The following is a 15,737-nucleotide window of genomic DNA, read 5'->3' as shown; positions in this document are numbered from 1 at the left end:
CCTTACAGCTTACTTACAAAAGTTGGGCAGTTTTCATTTCGAAATTCTACACGTAATGGTCATAACTGGAACCTATTTTTTCGTCCATATGCTATAATAGACTTCTGCTCGATGCCCGTGTGAGGCGGAGTTACGCCTCCCACGTAATTTAGTGCCTGCCCATAAAAGGCCGTCCGTCAGCAGCAATCCAATAGAAACACTGCCGCTAAATATTCACGGGTGAAGGACTGTGCTTATGCAGAGGAAGATGAGATGGTCAGGACGGTGTTTGGCACAAACTCGGCGAAACTGCGAGAGAAACTTTTAAGTGCTGGGTCTTAGCTAACATCGCCGTGGACATCGCACGAGATAGCACCGGCAGAGATGGAAACGTTCGATGCATGTACACCGAGCGGATCACGTGAAATGACGCAGTGCACAGAGAAAAAGCAACAGTTCCAAAGAGTGCTGAACAAAAACAGAATTACACAATTGAGAAGGCAGCAAAACAATATGAAGCGTGTGATACATACAAGCATATTCATAAGTGCAGCTACTGCGGAAACAAAGCACACGGTGGAAAAAGTCAATGTCCCGCTAAAGGAACACAGTGTAAAAAACCTGTGCATGCATTGTGTCACGTCTCAGATAAAGAGGAAGATGAGCTGTTTATTGATGCAGTAAGAAATGAATCGATGAATGAAACCTGTTATCTTTACAACGATTGACAAACACGGAATGTAACTTGAACACATCCTACAAATACGAACCTGATTGAAAGAAATAATGATAATCAAATCCTTGATGACAGCAACACTCCTAACACTCACAAAACAATTACTGTATATTGACAATCATGTTAAGTTATTTTTAAAATGTTCCCTTTTCTTTTTCATAACTTCTTTAACACACTACTTCTCCATTGCGAAGCGTAGGTGTATATATATATATATATATATATATATATATATATATATATATATATATATATATATATATATATATATATATATATAAATACATACGCTCAAATAGATAAACCACACGCCGTGGCGCAATGGTAGAGACTTCATCTCTAGCACCGACGTCCGAGATTCGATTCCCGGGAAGGGGTGCACTGAGTATGTACGCGTGCTTCCCGATTCATTTTACCCTCGCATCCCCTTGGTTTGAGACGTATGAAAAAATATGCGGTTAACAGAAAGACAGATCACCAATTGAAGCTTTATGAATAATGGATACTTTATTCGCCATCAATGATTGTTTTGGTAAAGCCATACTCAGTGTATTCATTAGATGAACGGTAAAAAAGTAAGAGCGAGGGGAGGGTAACTTATTGAGGCACGCAGGCAAAACCACAATAGCACGCGGGCTCGAAGTACTGTAGTGCGTCAACTCGATCTGAATTGCGCGATCACATTCGAAAAAATATATCTTTTCAAGTTCTATTTAGTCCATATGTGTCAAACTCAAGCCCCGCGGGCCACATCCGGCCCGGCGTGTAATTATATCCAGCCCACGAGATCATTTTATATACTGTATTATTGTTATTAATGGCCTGGGGATGGCCTGGGGATATGAAGCGCTGGTAACACAATAAACTATAGATCCCATAATGCAGCGCTTCAGCTGCCTTGCCGAACACTTACCGCGTTAATCAAGTCTAGCTTATGATGCTGCAAGTTATTGCGAAGCTAGCCCACACAATGCCAAAGAGAAAAGTTGATTCTGAAAATAGAGCCTTTAAAAACCGATGGGAGGCTGAGTATATGTTTACTGACATTGCCAGTAAACCCGTGTGTCTCATTTGTGGAGCTAATGTGGCTGTAATTACAGAATTTAATCTAAGACGGCACTATGAGACAAAACATCAAGATAACCTGAAAGACCTGAATGCAATGCACAAGATACAGAAAGCAGAAGAGTTAAAGAAGAATCTGACACTTCAGCAGACGTTTTACCCGTGCAAAATCACAAAGTGATTTCAAGTGAAGCTGCTTTTATGGGAGACACAAATGCACCAGTGCAACTTGCCCCACTTTCCCTGTTGCCAAGTAATGTTGAACCAAGTTGGCACAACGGTGTTCCCAAATACACACTTTGCTTATAAACTGAGCCCACTGCGCACTGAGTTTGCACGGCGCTTTGGTGACTTTGAAGAACAAAAAAAGAATTTTGAGTTGTTTCGCAACCCATTTGCCATCGATGTGGAAACTGCACCTGTGCAGATTCAGATGGAGGTGATTGAGCTGCAGTGTAATGGCACACTGAAGGCAAAGTACGATACTGCAGGGCCCGCACAGTTTATTCACTCCATTCCCACAGAAATGCTCCAGCTCCGTCTACATGCGGCTCGAACCTTGTGCATGTTTGGTAGCACATATCTGTGTGAGAAGCTCTTCTCAGTGATAAAGACTAACAAAACAGCACACAGGAGTCGCCTCACTGATGAGCACCTGCAGTCCATCCTGAGAATCTCCACAACACAGAACCTCACACCAAACATAAACGAACTTGTTGCCAAAAAAAGATGCCAGGCGTCCAGCTCTGATAAAATGACATATGAGCAAAGACAACTGAATGATTTGATTTGTTATTGCTGAAAAGAACAAATTTTATTTATATTTCCAGGTTTTGTTATGCAGCATGTTCATATTTGAATTTGTATAATTTTGACAGGATATATTTTTATGGAGAGCAAAATCTTTTGGGATATTTAAAATTTAAGTTTATTTTTTATATAAAATTACATAAGAGTAAAGAAATTTGAATGTTTGTTCTTTTAACGTTTACTTTATTTCTAACTTGTATAATTTAGACAGGATATATTTTTATGGAGAGCAAAATATTATAAGTTATTTAAGGTTTGAGTTGATTTATTCCGGAATAATATTCCTGTCGTTTTTATTCATATTTATGTTCAAAAAAGTTTTAAAAGTTTTAAAGTTTTAAAAGTTTAGTTTTAGTGTGTTCAATAAATGTTTATCCTGTTCGGCCAGCGACCTAAAGTGTGTTTTGGATTTTGGCCCCTGTGCAATTGAGTTTGACACCCCTGATTTAGTCGACACAAATATCTTTGGTTGGAATGTAAGGCTTAATTTACTCTTTACATTTGTATGGTGAAGAAAAATTTATGCAATGATGCCTACATTTAACTTACATTCCTACCAAAGATATTTCTGTCGACTAAATAAAAATTCCTTCTACTGTATTTAAAATTTAAATAGAACTTGAACAGATACGATAGTTCATAGTATCCACGCAGACTTGCACGTAACAGCAAGAGTCATACCATTTTAACAAACAGCGTATTGCACTGATACGAAATAGCCTGCCCATTTAATTATTTAGGAATGGATAAATAAATGAAGATTTTGTACAAACAATGTTTTTCATCTTCCTTCCTTGATGGATTCTGCCACCCCCAGCAACAGTTGCTCGCACCCCAAAGAGTGTATGTGTGTGTGTATATATATATATATATATATATATATATATATATATATATATATATACTAGCAGAATACCAGCCAGAGCGGAGAAGTAGTGTGTTAAAGAAGGTACGAAAAAGAAAAGGAAAAATTTTAAAAATAACGTAACATGGTTGTTAATATAATTGTTTTGTCATTGATATGAGTGTTGTTCTGATATCTATCTATCTATATATATATACCCGCGCTTGGCAGCGGAGAAGTAGTGTGTTAAAGAAGGAAAGAGAAAGAAAAGGAAACATTTTGAAAATAACGTAACATGATTGTCAATGTAATTGTTTTGTCACTGTTATGAGTGTCGCTGTGATATATATATATATAGCAAAATACCCGCGCTTCGCAGCGATGTCATGTGTTAAAGAAGTTATGAAAAAGAAAAGGAAACATTTTAAAAATAATGTAACGGATTGTCAAAGTAATTGTTTTGTGTATTTGGCGGCAGCGTCACAAAGTTGTTTTCGGTAGCTGCATCAGAAAATGTACCACGACGTCTGACACGCCTCCTTTTTACGGTTTTCTCACAGCTTGGATTGCTGCTGTCATATATACACACACACACACACACACACACACACACACACATACATACATACATACATACATACACATATATATTAGGGGTGTAACGGTACACTAAAATGTAATTTCGGTTCGGTTCACTTTCTTGAGGTACTCGGTTCGGTTAATTTTCGGTACAACAAAGGCAGGAAAAAAATGACTTTAAATGCTTTTATTTAAAAAAAAATACAAACAATAGAATTTGTATAAATAAATTAAAGCGACCCATTTGGGTGATATTTCAAATAAATTAGACTCTGAGTTTTTAAAACTATTGTAACAATTTAAATAAACAAGTAACAAATGTAAACTTTGAACATGTAGCCGCAACAGCCTGAATATGACAAATAAAACTATTCAAGCTTAAAGTTTTTGGCTAGAAAGATTAATTTATCCACATTTTCTGCAGAAAGCACAGATCTGGTTGCAGTGACAATATCTCAAGCAGTGGAGAAGACCCGTTCACTAGCAACAGAGGTAGCTGGAATACAGAGGTAACGCTTTGCGAGTTTTGTTATGTGTGGGTATGTAGCCTCATTGCCTTTCCACCAAAAAAGAGGATCAGCTTATTACATATTAGATGCGTTTCCTGCAGCGTACCCGATCTCCGTGGTGGAACAATGTCGACAAACAACTTTGGATTTATCAACTTGCCGTTGTCCATTGGTAACTTTAACGGGGAAGCCAAAGTGTTCCCAGACAGGAGAACGTAATGAGCTGGGAGGGTCTTCCAGCTCAGGCTTCTCGCTTGCATTTGCCATAACCCCATTTGTCATGTCTGCGAGCTACTGGCGCGCCTCTCCCTCATCCAGTGTCCGACACTCAGATAATAAATAATAGCCTATAAGTTATTAAACAGTAAAACATTAACGTTTTAAGAAGTACAGGTACATTGAAATTACATTTTCTATGTGAACGTTCAAATTTGTGCCTCTGGTAATGTGCCTTACCGGCATTTAAAGAAAATTAGTTTTGTGTCCTCTGCAGTGTTAAGAGAGAAAGGCTTTGGTTTGGGATAAAAGGAAAAAAGGTGTAAATAAAGGAAAGTTGCCTTTTTCTTTTATATATTATAGAGAGATGTGTTCGCTGACATTATGATCGCCTTTTGGGGACAGTCGGTGGGTCTTGTGTAGACTGGTGAGACGCCCCGCCATTAATCGGCTGTGATGGCACTGTCAGTCCTCCACTCCTGTGCGTGTCTTCATAATCCGTGCTGAGGACCTCATAATCGTATACGTGCAAAAGAAAGTGTGAATCGCCTTAATATTATTTTGCCGTGGTGTAGAAAAGGGGTCCCGTGTTTGCACTTGTCTGGGCTATAGCGCAGGGGGAGGATGAAAAAAATTAAAAGTGCTCACTTTGACTTAAGGCAGAAGCGCAGTCAGCATCTCAAAGGCCGGCACAGCTATGCACGCGCTGGCTGCTCGACTTTTGCTGGGCAGGAGACCCCAGTTTTTGCAGACACGTTCATGATATCAAAAGTCTCAGCGCTCTTTGGAGGTCATTCATATATATATATAGCAAAATACCCGTGCCTCGCAGCGGAGAAGTAGTGTGTTAAAGAAGTAATGAAAAAGAAAAGGAAACATTTTAATAATAACGTAACATGATTGACATTGTCATGAGTGTTGCTGTCATATATATGCCTGCCTAAATAAGTCACCCTCGCTTTGCTCTTACTTTTTACCGTTCATTTAATCATGGCTAGTGGCGGAAAAATTATAAAATGGAAGGAGGATGGCTTTACCAAAACAATTATTGATGGCGAATCGATTATTCATAAAGCTTGAATTGGTGATCTGTTTTTCTGTGTTAACCTCATATTTTTTCATACTTCTTCTCAAACTAAGGTGGTGCGAGGGTAAAATGAATCGGGATGCGCTGATCAATGTAATCGTGTACCAGGAAATCATGCATTGACAAAAGCTCCCCTTTGCTTGTAATGCAAAGTGTGATTAAATGCATTATTTTTTAACGCGTTATGGAGCACATGCATCAAGCTTCTCAGCTGTGCTTGTGCTAAGAAAAGGAAAGATTTTAAAAATAACGTAACACGATTGTCAATGTGACCTTTTGTAAGTAGTGCCTGGAGGATTCAGTGTGGAGAAACTCTAGAGACAGCGTGTGTATTAACTTGTGGATTTTTCTGTGAGTATTTGGTGGCAGTCTGACGAAGTTGCTTCGGAAGACGGTGTTAGCCGCGGAGCTCAGCTCAGAGCGAAATGAAATGAATGGGAGGGGAGATGATGACGTGACTTCCCCACCCGCCTTAACTGTCAATCCCCCACAAACACAGTCTCTCGGAATTTGCATAAGCACACCCCTTCACCTACAATTTTAACTTAGTTACAAAGTGATCAAAACTCTCGTTTATATCCTGTGTCCTCTCATTAAACTTGTATCCCGCATTACCTGTGGGCATGTGAAACGCCAGCGGTAGCCTGTCTATGAACTTAATTTAAAGTTTAGGTTTACACCTTGCTTTCTTTCCGAGGTAGCAGCACTCATGAATATGGTAGTAATGTCACTCGCTCGCTTCTTATTGTTTCGCTGCCTTCTCAATTATATAATGCATGTTTTCTTAAGCGCTTTTTGGAGGTCTTCCTGGTTTTCTACGCACTGCGTTGACAGTCAGTTCACGTGATTACGTGGGAGGCGTGATGATGTCACCCGAAACTCCGCTCCCCCATGTCTTTCCAGCTCAACTCCATTACAATTAATGGAGAAAATACCTTCCAGTTATGACCATTAGGCGTAGAATTTCGAAATGAAACCTGCCCAACTTTTGTAAGTAAGCTGTAAGGAATGAGCCTGCCAAATTTCAGCCTTCTACCTACAGAATTAGTGATGAGTCAGTGAGTGAGTGAGTGAGTCAGTGAGTGAGTGAGCGCTTTGCATTTTATTAATATAGATATATATATGTATTTGTGTGTATACATATGTGTGTGTGTGTGTATATATATATATATATATATATATATATATATATATATATATATATATATATATATATATGACAGCAACACTCATCACTCACAACAGTGACAAAACAATTACATTGACAATCATGTTACGTTATTTTCAAAATGTTTCCTTTTCTTTTTCATTACTTCTTTAACACACTATTTCTCAGCTGCGAAGCGTGGGTATTTTGCTAGTATTTATATATTTACTATAGGAAATACAAAATAATAATACTATGAGTACATTAGGTTGGCAGAAGTAAATGCTTCAGTTTTCTAAATTAAAACTTCAGCTACATATTTAAGAACCCCTAAAAGATGCTCATAAAAAAGGGAAGTGAAGCTTTTCAAGTCAGTTATTACACAACACAAAACTATAATCAAAGGCAATCTTGGTCATTTCAAACTTATCCACACAGCTGCAGTTAATGCCAACTTTGAAGTTTAGACAAATCTCTCAAATCTTTACATTTATTTTAGTATTTGACATGGCTATCTAGACTAGAAATGCTTTAACTCAAAATAGCACAGGGCTAGAATTTAACACAAAATGTGTAACAGCTTAAAGAACTGGCCAATCTACACTAGTCCTTTCTGTAAAATACATCAGATACTAAATAGTAAGTATTTTATTTTGTTAGCTAACATCATAGATATTGTTGTAGGGAAAAACTATATTTATCTAATGGGAATGTAAAGGATCATATCTGTAAATCTACTTTTAACTGGACATATACAAATTGAATTTTGTTGGAATTTGAATAACTGAAATGTAAATTATACATATTTTTTAACTGAAAGTTTCATAAAAGATAAAGGGAAGTCCCACTGTTGTAGCGGTACCTATCACCAAAATGCATTTTATATTTCTCTGCTAGCAATACAGTGAATACTGGTATGACACTGTGCCACAATATTAATTTTCCCATGTTACCAGTGCTAGGATAAGTGCAGAAACTGTGAAACACAAATAACCACTTCAAGACCATCAAAAGTTGATACTTAAGTAATTCCTCTAAATTTAATAAAAAAAAATATATACATCTCTATATACCTAAATTATATATTTTTTCATGTTTGATCAAAATTGATGCCTTTTTATAAAGATACCTTAAACTGATTTAAAAATATAGCCAAGATATTGCTAGTGTTGCTAATGGGTATTACTCCTTGTGATTCATTTTTAATTTATTATTCACAAATGACTGTAGAACACTTTCTTCAGTGTCCTAATGATCAATTCTCTTAGCTTATCCTTAATTTAACACTTTAAATGCTATTTAATTATTAGAGAAACCTTAGTAATTGTATTAGCGCCACTCAAACCTGTTATTCTGTTCACTTGGGTTGCAAGATACTAACATTCCTAATGTTCAGCTCAAAAATGGCCAAAAAAAAAAAAAAACAGCTCTCAAGAAACATGTTCATTTTATTTTTTTTTCTATGCAGAATGATGGTTATTCTATATCATTGCCTGTCAAACAGAAGTTTTCATACAAGGGTGTCTAATAATATCTTGAGAGGAAACGGCAAACTGAATTTAACCCAGAATAGAAAAAGAAGGGTAGGGCTCAGATGAACAACTGCATAAAAGGAAAAGTACAACAGAGATTGCAGCTTGAAAAAACAAACAACTTAAAGGTCCTCAGTTAACGTCTTCCTTAAATGTATGCCAAATATCAAGGACATCTGCAACAGTGAAAAGCTGACACAGGAAATGTTGGCTTGAGTGTCAGAGTTTTATAGAAAAAGCCAAATTCAAAAATGGCAAATAAAAATAAAAGATTAAAATGGGCAAAATAGTACAGACATTGGATGGAATATGGATATTATTATCAGTATCAGACAAATTTTATTTTCAAGACCAGGTTTAAATTATAACTTTGACGATGACAAAGGAAGAAAAAACAAAAAGAACTCAGGTAGAGAACAAAACAGATTAGGTTTCAAAAAAGGGAGAGACATCGGTTATTTGGAATTGGTTTGTTTTGGTTCCAGAGTATCTGACTTTATCAAATAAATAATACTTTGCAAATTATGTCACTGTGATTTGGTGGACAACTTTTTTAAATACCTGAAAACTGCACATGTGTGTGAATATAGAAAAGTTACAAGAAAGTACATGCCACTTAGTGCTGCAGCAGCGCTTAGGTCAACACATCAAAGACCTACAAATTGCTGTCAATCAAAACATTTTCTGCTGGTACTACAGAAAGAGCAAAAACTGAACGGATATAATGTGTAATTGTCAATTGCACACCAAAAAATATAAATCCAATTTAGACCATAGAGAAAGAAGGCTTCAGAAAGTTGATTGAAACCCTGGATCCAATAAATAAGATACTGAGCTGCATGTGAAATGTGTATACCAGGGCCCTGTGCAGAATGTTGTGACAGGGCTATGAATGAAATAAGTAGCACTTTATTCTTTCCACAAATGTTGACTTACTGGTCAAGCCAGACTACACAGCCATATTGTACATACATTTAGTCTCACTATTCACAATATTTACTATAATGGGAGCCCGAAAAACAGACACATTCAGACTTACTTCCCAGACAATCACATGGGGGAAATAATTGCAACAGGGGCTAAAGGAGGCTTCTCTTGTCATGGGCTTAAATGAACTGTGTCATATTAACATGACTACTGAAAATGGATGACATGATCCGAGCATTGGAGCTGAACAAATGGACAGGACTGGGCTTTTTTTTGGACGTAGATCACACATTACTACTGGTAAGTTTAAATAGCCAAAATACAGTGCATGTTGGGTAGCACAGTGGCACAGTGGTAGCGCTGCTGCCTCGCAGTAAGGAGACCTGGGTTTGCTTCCCGGGTCCTCCCTGTGTGGAGTTTGCATGTTCTCCCCATGTCTGCGTGGGTTTCCTCCGGGTGCTCTGGTTTCCTCCCAAAGTCCAAAGACATGCAGTGTCGGTGCACTGGCGATCCTAACTTGTCCCTGTTTTGGTTGTGTGTGCCCTGCGGTGGGCTGGTGCCCTGCCTGGGATTTGTTCCTGCCTTGCATCCTGTGTTGGCTGGGATTGGCTCCAGAAGAGCCCCGTGACCCTGTGTTAGGATATAGTGGGTTGGAAAATGACTGACTGACAATGCATGTTACAAACATAAGGCTGTATTGCTCACAGCGGTTGCTATTCAAATTAAAGCATTCAAAATGTTTGTGTACTAGCCTAATATCCAAGCAGGGCCTTGTTTGAACTACTTTATTTATTATAAATAAATTAGACTGTATTTTCACTATGTATGCATTAGCTTATTTTATAGTTATCTTTTGAAAATAAATGCCTTAAGCTGTGAACAATCCAACCTAAAAAAAAACTAACAGTTATATGTAAAATCTTAGAATAACAGGTGTCAAAGCTATATGTGGTAGTAAATTATTTTGAACTTGTGATCACTCGTTACAATTTCATTTTTTTTATTTAACATTTAATTGACTTTATTAAAATCAACATTCCATACAATCAAGTCACATTTTACAAAACTAGGTTCAAATCAAATCAACCCCCACCCGTGAGAAAGAGAGTTGGCCAAAGTAAAACTTTAACAGTAGGAAAAATAAATAAATAAATAGAATAATAAAAAAAAAAAAAGGATAGAGAATCTGCTTCCTCAATTTAAATGCATATTCTAAAATGTTATTAATTAGATCCTGCCAGGTTTTAAAACGTTTTGCACAGATCCTCTAAGTGAGAATTAGATTTTTTTCCAATTTCAAATAAGATAACATCAGTTACCTACTGACTTAAAAGAAGTGAGTTAGAATTCTTCTAGTTGAGCAAGATAAGTCTACCTGGTAACAGTGAAGTAAAGGCAATTACAGTTTGTTTGTCCTTCTCCACCTTAAACTGATCTGTAAGTACACCAAACACAGCTGCTAGTGGATTAGAAGAGATTGTGACACCAAGGCTGTCTGAAAGGCATTTACAAATTTTGGTCCAAAATGATGTTAATTTGGTGCAGGTCCAAAACATAAGGCCCAATGAGGCTGGAACTTGATTACAACATTCGTAGGTTGGATCTTGCCCTGGAAATATTGTGGTGACCAATCTAATGTTGTGTGCTACAGAGTTCACTGGAAAAAGCACACTTTTATTCAAATTAATTGAGTCCAGATATCTTTTGAAATTCTGCTAGTGCTGTTAGGACTGCAGACACAGTATTTTGTGGATCTAATATATAGTACTATATCATCTGCATATAGTGATATTTTCTGTTCAAGACTTTCTCTGATAATCCCCTTTATCTCATAGTCATTTCGACAGTGAACTGCCAGTGGCTCAATGGTAATTGCAAAAAGCAGTGGTGACAACAGGAATTATTGTCTAGTACCACGTTCAAAGTTGAAGTAGTCTGAAAAAATGTTGTTTTATATAAACCGAAGCTTCTGGACTGGTATACAATAGCTTAATCCATGCACAAATGTTTGGGCCAAACCCAAATTTCTCCAATGTAGCAAAAGGTAGTTCCATTCAACCATATCAAATGTTTTTTCTGCATCAATGATATAACGATATAATGATATCATCATTAGACTTTGTGGGTGAATATATTACATTAAACAGGGAAGATTGGAAGCCAAGTGTCTGCCTTTAATAAATCCAGTTTGGTCTGTAATGTATCCAAAATGCATCTGCTAATAGAAGTGTGTTAAGACGCCAGCTGCGAGATGAGTATGTAGGGGCATACTGATTTTAGCTCCAGGATCAAAGGGGAGTGGTCAGAGATAACAATAGCATCATATTCAGACGATTTAATTGTTGCCAAAAAATTGTTATCTATAAAGAAATAATCATTTCTTGAGTAACAGTAATGTACTGGTGAGAAAAAGGAATATGCTCTTGAGTTTGGGTTTAGAAATCTCCAGGGGTCTGATAAGTTGTGATCAGTTGCAAACGCAATTAAAGTCCCTAGCCATTATAATTTTATGAGTGTTCACTTTGGGAATGGATACAAATACGTTTTGGATAAAGTCCCTATTATTCACATTGGGTGCGTACATAGTGTCACAATTTCATCCTCTGAAAGGACATTTAGCCTGGGAAAAGTGTGGTCACTGTTAATATGATTGTATTTCTACAAACAAAGATAGAATTTCTAACTACAAAAGTCAAATACAACTATTCAGGACCATACTATCAAGATTAAAATTAAGAAATCTGCACCACACATATCAGCATATGTGAATAAGCAACAGTGAACCCTTCTGCATCTTTATCCTGAATATGTTTTGTGTCTTATATTAATAATGCAAATTTTCAATATACCTTTTGTCAAAAACTACAAACCTTGCAGTTTAACCAATTCACTCTTGACAAATAAAGTTACTCTAACTGGAGGACAACAAAACATCTCACTTGCTGCATGTGCTCCTCATAAGACCTAGAGAAAAGCTGCAATATCATCAATATATGTACACTCGATACATCAGGGAAGATAGCATTAAATATTCACTTTTAGTAGCTTGGAGTCCTCACGGCATTGCTCATATTGATCAGTTTCTGTGATGAATGTGGTTTCTCACTCATCCTCTTCCATTTTCTGTGCACTTGTCTAGCCCAAATTTGCAAAGCTGATAGACTAACAAACAGAAATGAAAAGAGCTGGATAACTATATTATTGTCACATTTATATGACAGAAATCAATAAATGGTTTAAAAAAAATGGATCTTTCTCAACAAAAGTACTTGGACGCTATATAAAAATGACGTTTCCTTAATGTACCCGTCTGTGGTTTTAGACAATGATACTTGTGTTAACAACTCAATAAAACCTTCATGGGAATAATAGGAAAACAATCCAAAAGTTTCACAATTAAATCAAAAGAATTCATAACACATGAAATGTGTTTAGTGAGTTAATTGACACAACAAATCTCAGAAAAGTTATAAATTGTCATTGCAACATGTTCCCTGTAAGTAAATGTGAAACAAAGTTTTTCAATTAACAAAATTATAAACTACAAATAAAAAATACAACATGAAATTTAAATGGGAAAACAACAGTAGCATTTGCATATTCCAATCAATAAAAAAAATCAAGAGATAAAGAATTGACAAAATACAATAAAGAAAAAACTACTACATACCCAATTCATATAACTGGTGGAGGAATCCCAGAAGGAAAATTCAAGCCAAAAGGTCCAGTAAATGCTCAAGTCACTTTTGGACTTTTAAATACAATACTATCAATAAGATGTCATCTTTCTTCGTGTCCCTAAAATGGAATTAAAGGAGTTCAGACAATGGATGTATGGATCCCATTAGCAGATTTAAGTGCAATAATGTAAACACAAGGCTACTTGGTTTTTGGTCACTATTTCCAATCTGTTCACACATGCTATTTCTGAATTGTTTAAACAAAAAAACTAAGAAAAGGGGATGGGATAGCGAGTTTACAGCAAGCCAGGTCCAATAGTTCAAATTAGATAAGACAGTAATATTTTTAAACATTGAAAAACACAGTCAGTGGTGAGCCTAGCTCCTGCAGAAGGAGCCACAAAGTTCTGGTGCTATGTGGCTTGGGCAGAGGTCAAAGGCAAGTACCTGGGCAAACCGATCCCAGTCTACCAAAACAGAATCTACAAACATGGACTTTGACACCTCAAAAATATTCCGAGCTAGTGTCATAAATAGAGAGGTACCAGCTAATATTGTCAATCTCACCTCAAGACACACCACGGGTTTTGGAACCAAACTCCTGGGTAGGGCTAAACTCGGTACCGGTCTATCATGATAGAAGAAAGAGCTGAGCCAAAAGGTTAAGCTCTCAATTTACCAGTTGACTCACATTCCAATCCTCATCTATGGCCACAAGCTTTAGGTAGTAATCGAAAGAACTAGAACTAGATCATAAATACAATAATCAGAAATCGGTTTCCTTAGTAGGATGTCTGGGCTCGGCCTTAGAGATAGTGGTAGAGACATTCAGGTGGAACTCAAAGTAGCGTGACTGTTCCTATGAATTGAAAGAAGCCAACTGAGGTGGTTAGGGCATCTGATTAGAATGTCTGATGGATGCCTCCCAGAAGTGGTGTTTTAAGTATGTCAAACAGGAAGAAGACTTCGGGGCAAATCCTAAGACAAACTAGAGAGAATATACTGTATATCTCTGTATACCCCTGGCGGCACTAGAGGAGATCACGGGCAAAAGAGACATCTGGGCATTTTTGCTTAGACTGCTGCACCTGCAACTTGGAAACGGAAGAATGATAGAAAATGGACGGATGGACAAACACAGAAGAATTAGGAATGTCAATCTGACAAAATGATGAAAAAAAAACTTGTGTATAAATACAGCAAATGTAATGTATATTTTAAGAGCAAAAATGTATGCAATTAATGCTTTAAAATGATTAAAACCTAAAAGTGCGTGTGCGTTTACATATAAGCAGAGTGGTGCAAAGAAATAAAAAGTAGAAGTTGCTTTCAAGAAATACAGTTTAGCTAAAAGGGCGAAAGGCAATCATGATACAAGTTTAATGGGATTAGCAAAAAAGTAAAACTTTTAAATCTAATTTCAAAAATAGATGCAACAAAACCATTAAGAAATAAACTTCAATAATCTGGAACATATGAGGAGCACCGAGTCAGATTTAAGTTTGTACTACATAAAACACTGGATAATTCATACCATAAAATTATCAAAAATCTAACCTGTGGATAACTATGAAAATTAGTAAAACACTAGGTCTTCACAGCTCATTACAACAACAATTACTTTGGAAGTACAAAAAGATAGTTGGGAAGAATATTGTTTATTAAGCAAAACAGAAGGGAATCATTTAATTAGGAGAACAATCAAAAGGAGGTTATGCAGCAGGGTTACCCTGCACTGCCCAGGGTGGAATAAGGTGCCAGAGAGGTCACTAAATAATTTCCCCAGGGGATACAAACATCAGGACCAAACACAGTGTATGATCTTCTCCTGTACAAAAGTGTAATCTATGCAACTTTGGAGGAGATAGGTTCAGCAGCTTTAATTTGCATATTGGACAAACAAACAAACAAACACACATTCAGCTACATATACTGAATTTAAAAAGTCAAAGGTGAAATACAGAGGGAAAACTCCAAATATTTGAGTTAATTTTTTTTTTTAAATTGTCTCTTCTTAAGTGAGTATTAAGATACCAGCGCCTGCTATTTCATGTAAAGGGAGAAGCATGGATCTTTTGAAGAAACAAAACAGAGACAAAAAGAATAAACATAAAACTACAACTAGAACATAACAATGTATGCTAAATTAAACAGCTATTAACTTTCGGTCACACCTCATAGAACTGTCATCTGGCCAATCACAGGGTTTGACAAAGTCAAAGAGATAAGAACTTCCAATGCATGTACACAGTAAACGTCCTCTGGTATAGGCTCCTATTTTTATTTTTTTTTTCTGAAGCAAAACACAATAACAGAATTAAACAATGATTCATGTTGAGTGAAACCCAATAGTTTAGAAATTAGTGTACTGCTAATAAAAGAGGCTTTCTACAAAACAGATATTCATGTTAAACAGGGACAAAAATCTGTTTGGGTAACACTTTGGAAGCAACTCTACACATCTTTCAAATGCACTTAAATACTTTTTGCCATTAGAATTTCACATGCTTTTGATATACAGCTTAGACTACATATAATTCTGGACAGGTTCAGATGAGCCAAGTTAGGTTACTACTTGTGGTGTTATCCTTCATGGGATACACACATGATGCATTTATAACATGTG

General features: G+C 36.6%; 1 protein-coding gene across 4 annotated transcripts in view; it reads right to left on the bottom strand.

Moving 5' to 3' along the window:
* Positions 1-15,737, bottom strand: part of irf5 (interferon regulatory factor 5) — an 80,176-nt gene that overhangs the window by 40,514 nt on the left and 23,925 nt on the right. For 3 of the 4 annotated variants that reach the window (XM_039761431.1, XM_039761432.1, XM_039761430.1), the window contains exons 2-3: positions 13,102-13,229; positions 12,468-12,593 (exon numbers count right to left, since the gene is read on the bottom strand). The gene's annotated coding sequence lies outside the window, so the exon portion shown is untranslated. The remainder of the gene's footprint in view (positions 1-12,467; positions 12,594-13,101; positions 13,230-15,737) is intronic. The other variant, XM_039761433.1, reaches the window with a different exon arrangement.

This window comes from Polypterus senegalus, chromosome 8 (genome assembly GCF_016835505.1).
Source record: "Polypterus senegalus isolate Bchr_013 chromosome 8, ASM1683550v1, whole genome shotgun sequence".
NCBI lineage: Eukaryota > Metazoa > Chordata > Cladistia > Polypteriformes > Polypteridae > Polypterus > Polypterus senegalus.
This window is presented reverse-complemented; position numbering and strand designations above follow the sequence as displayed.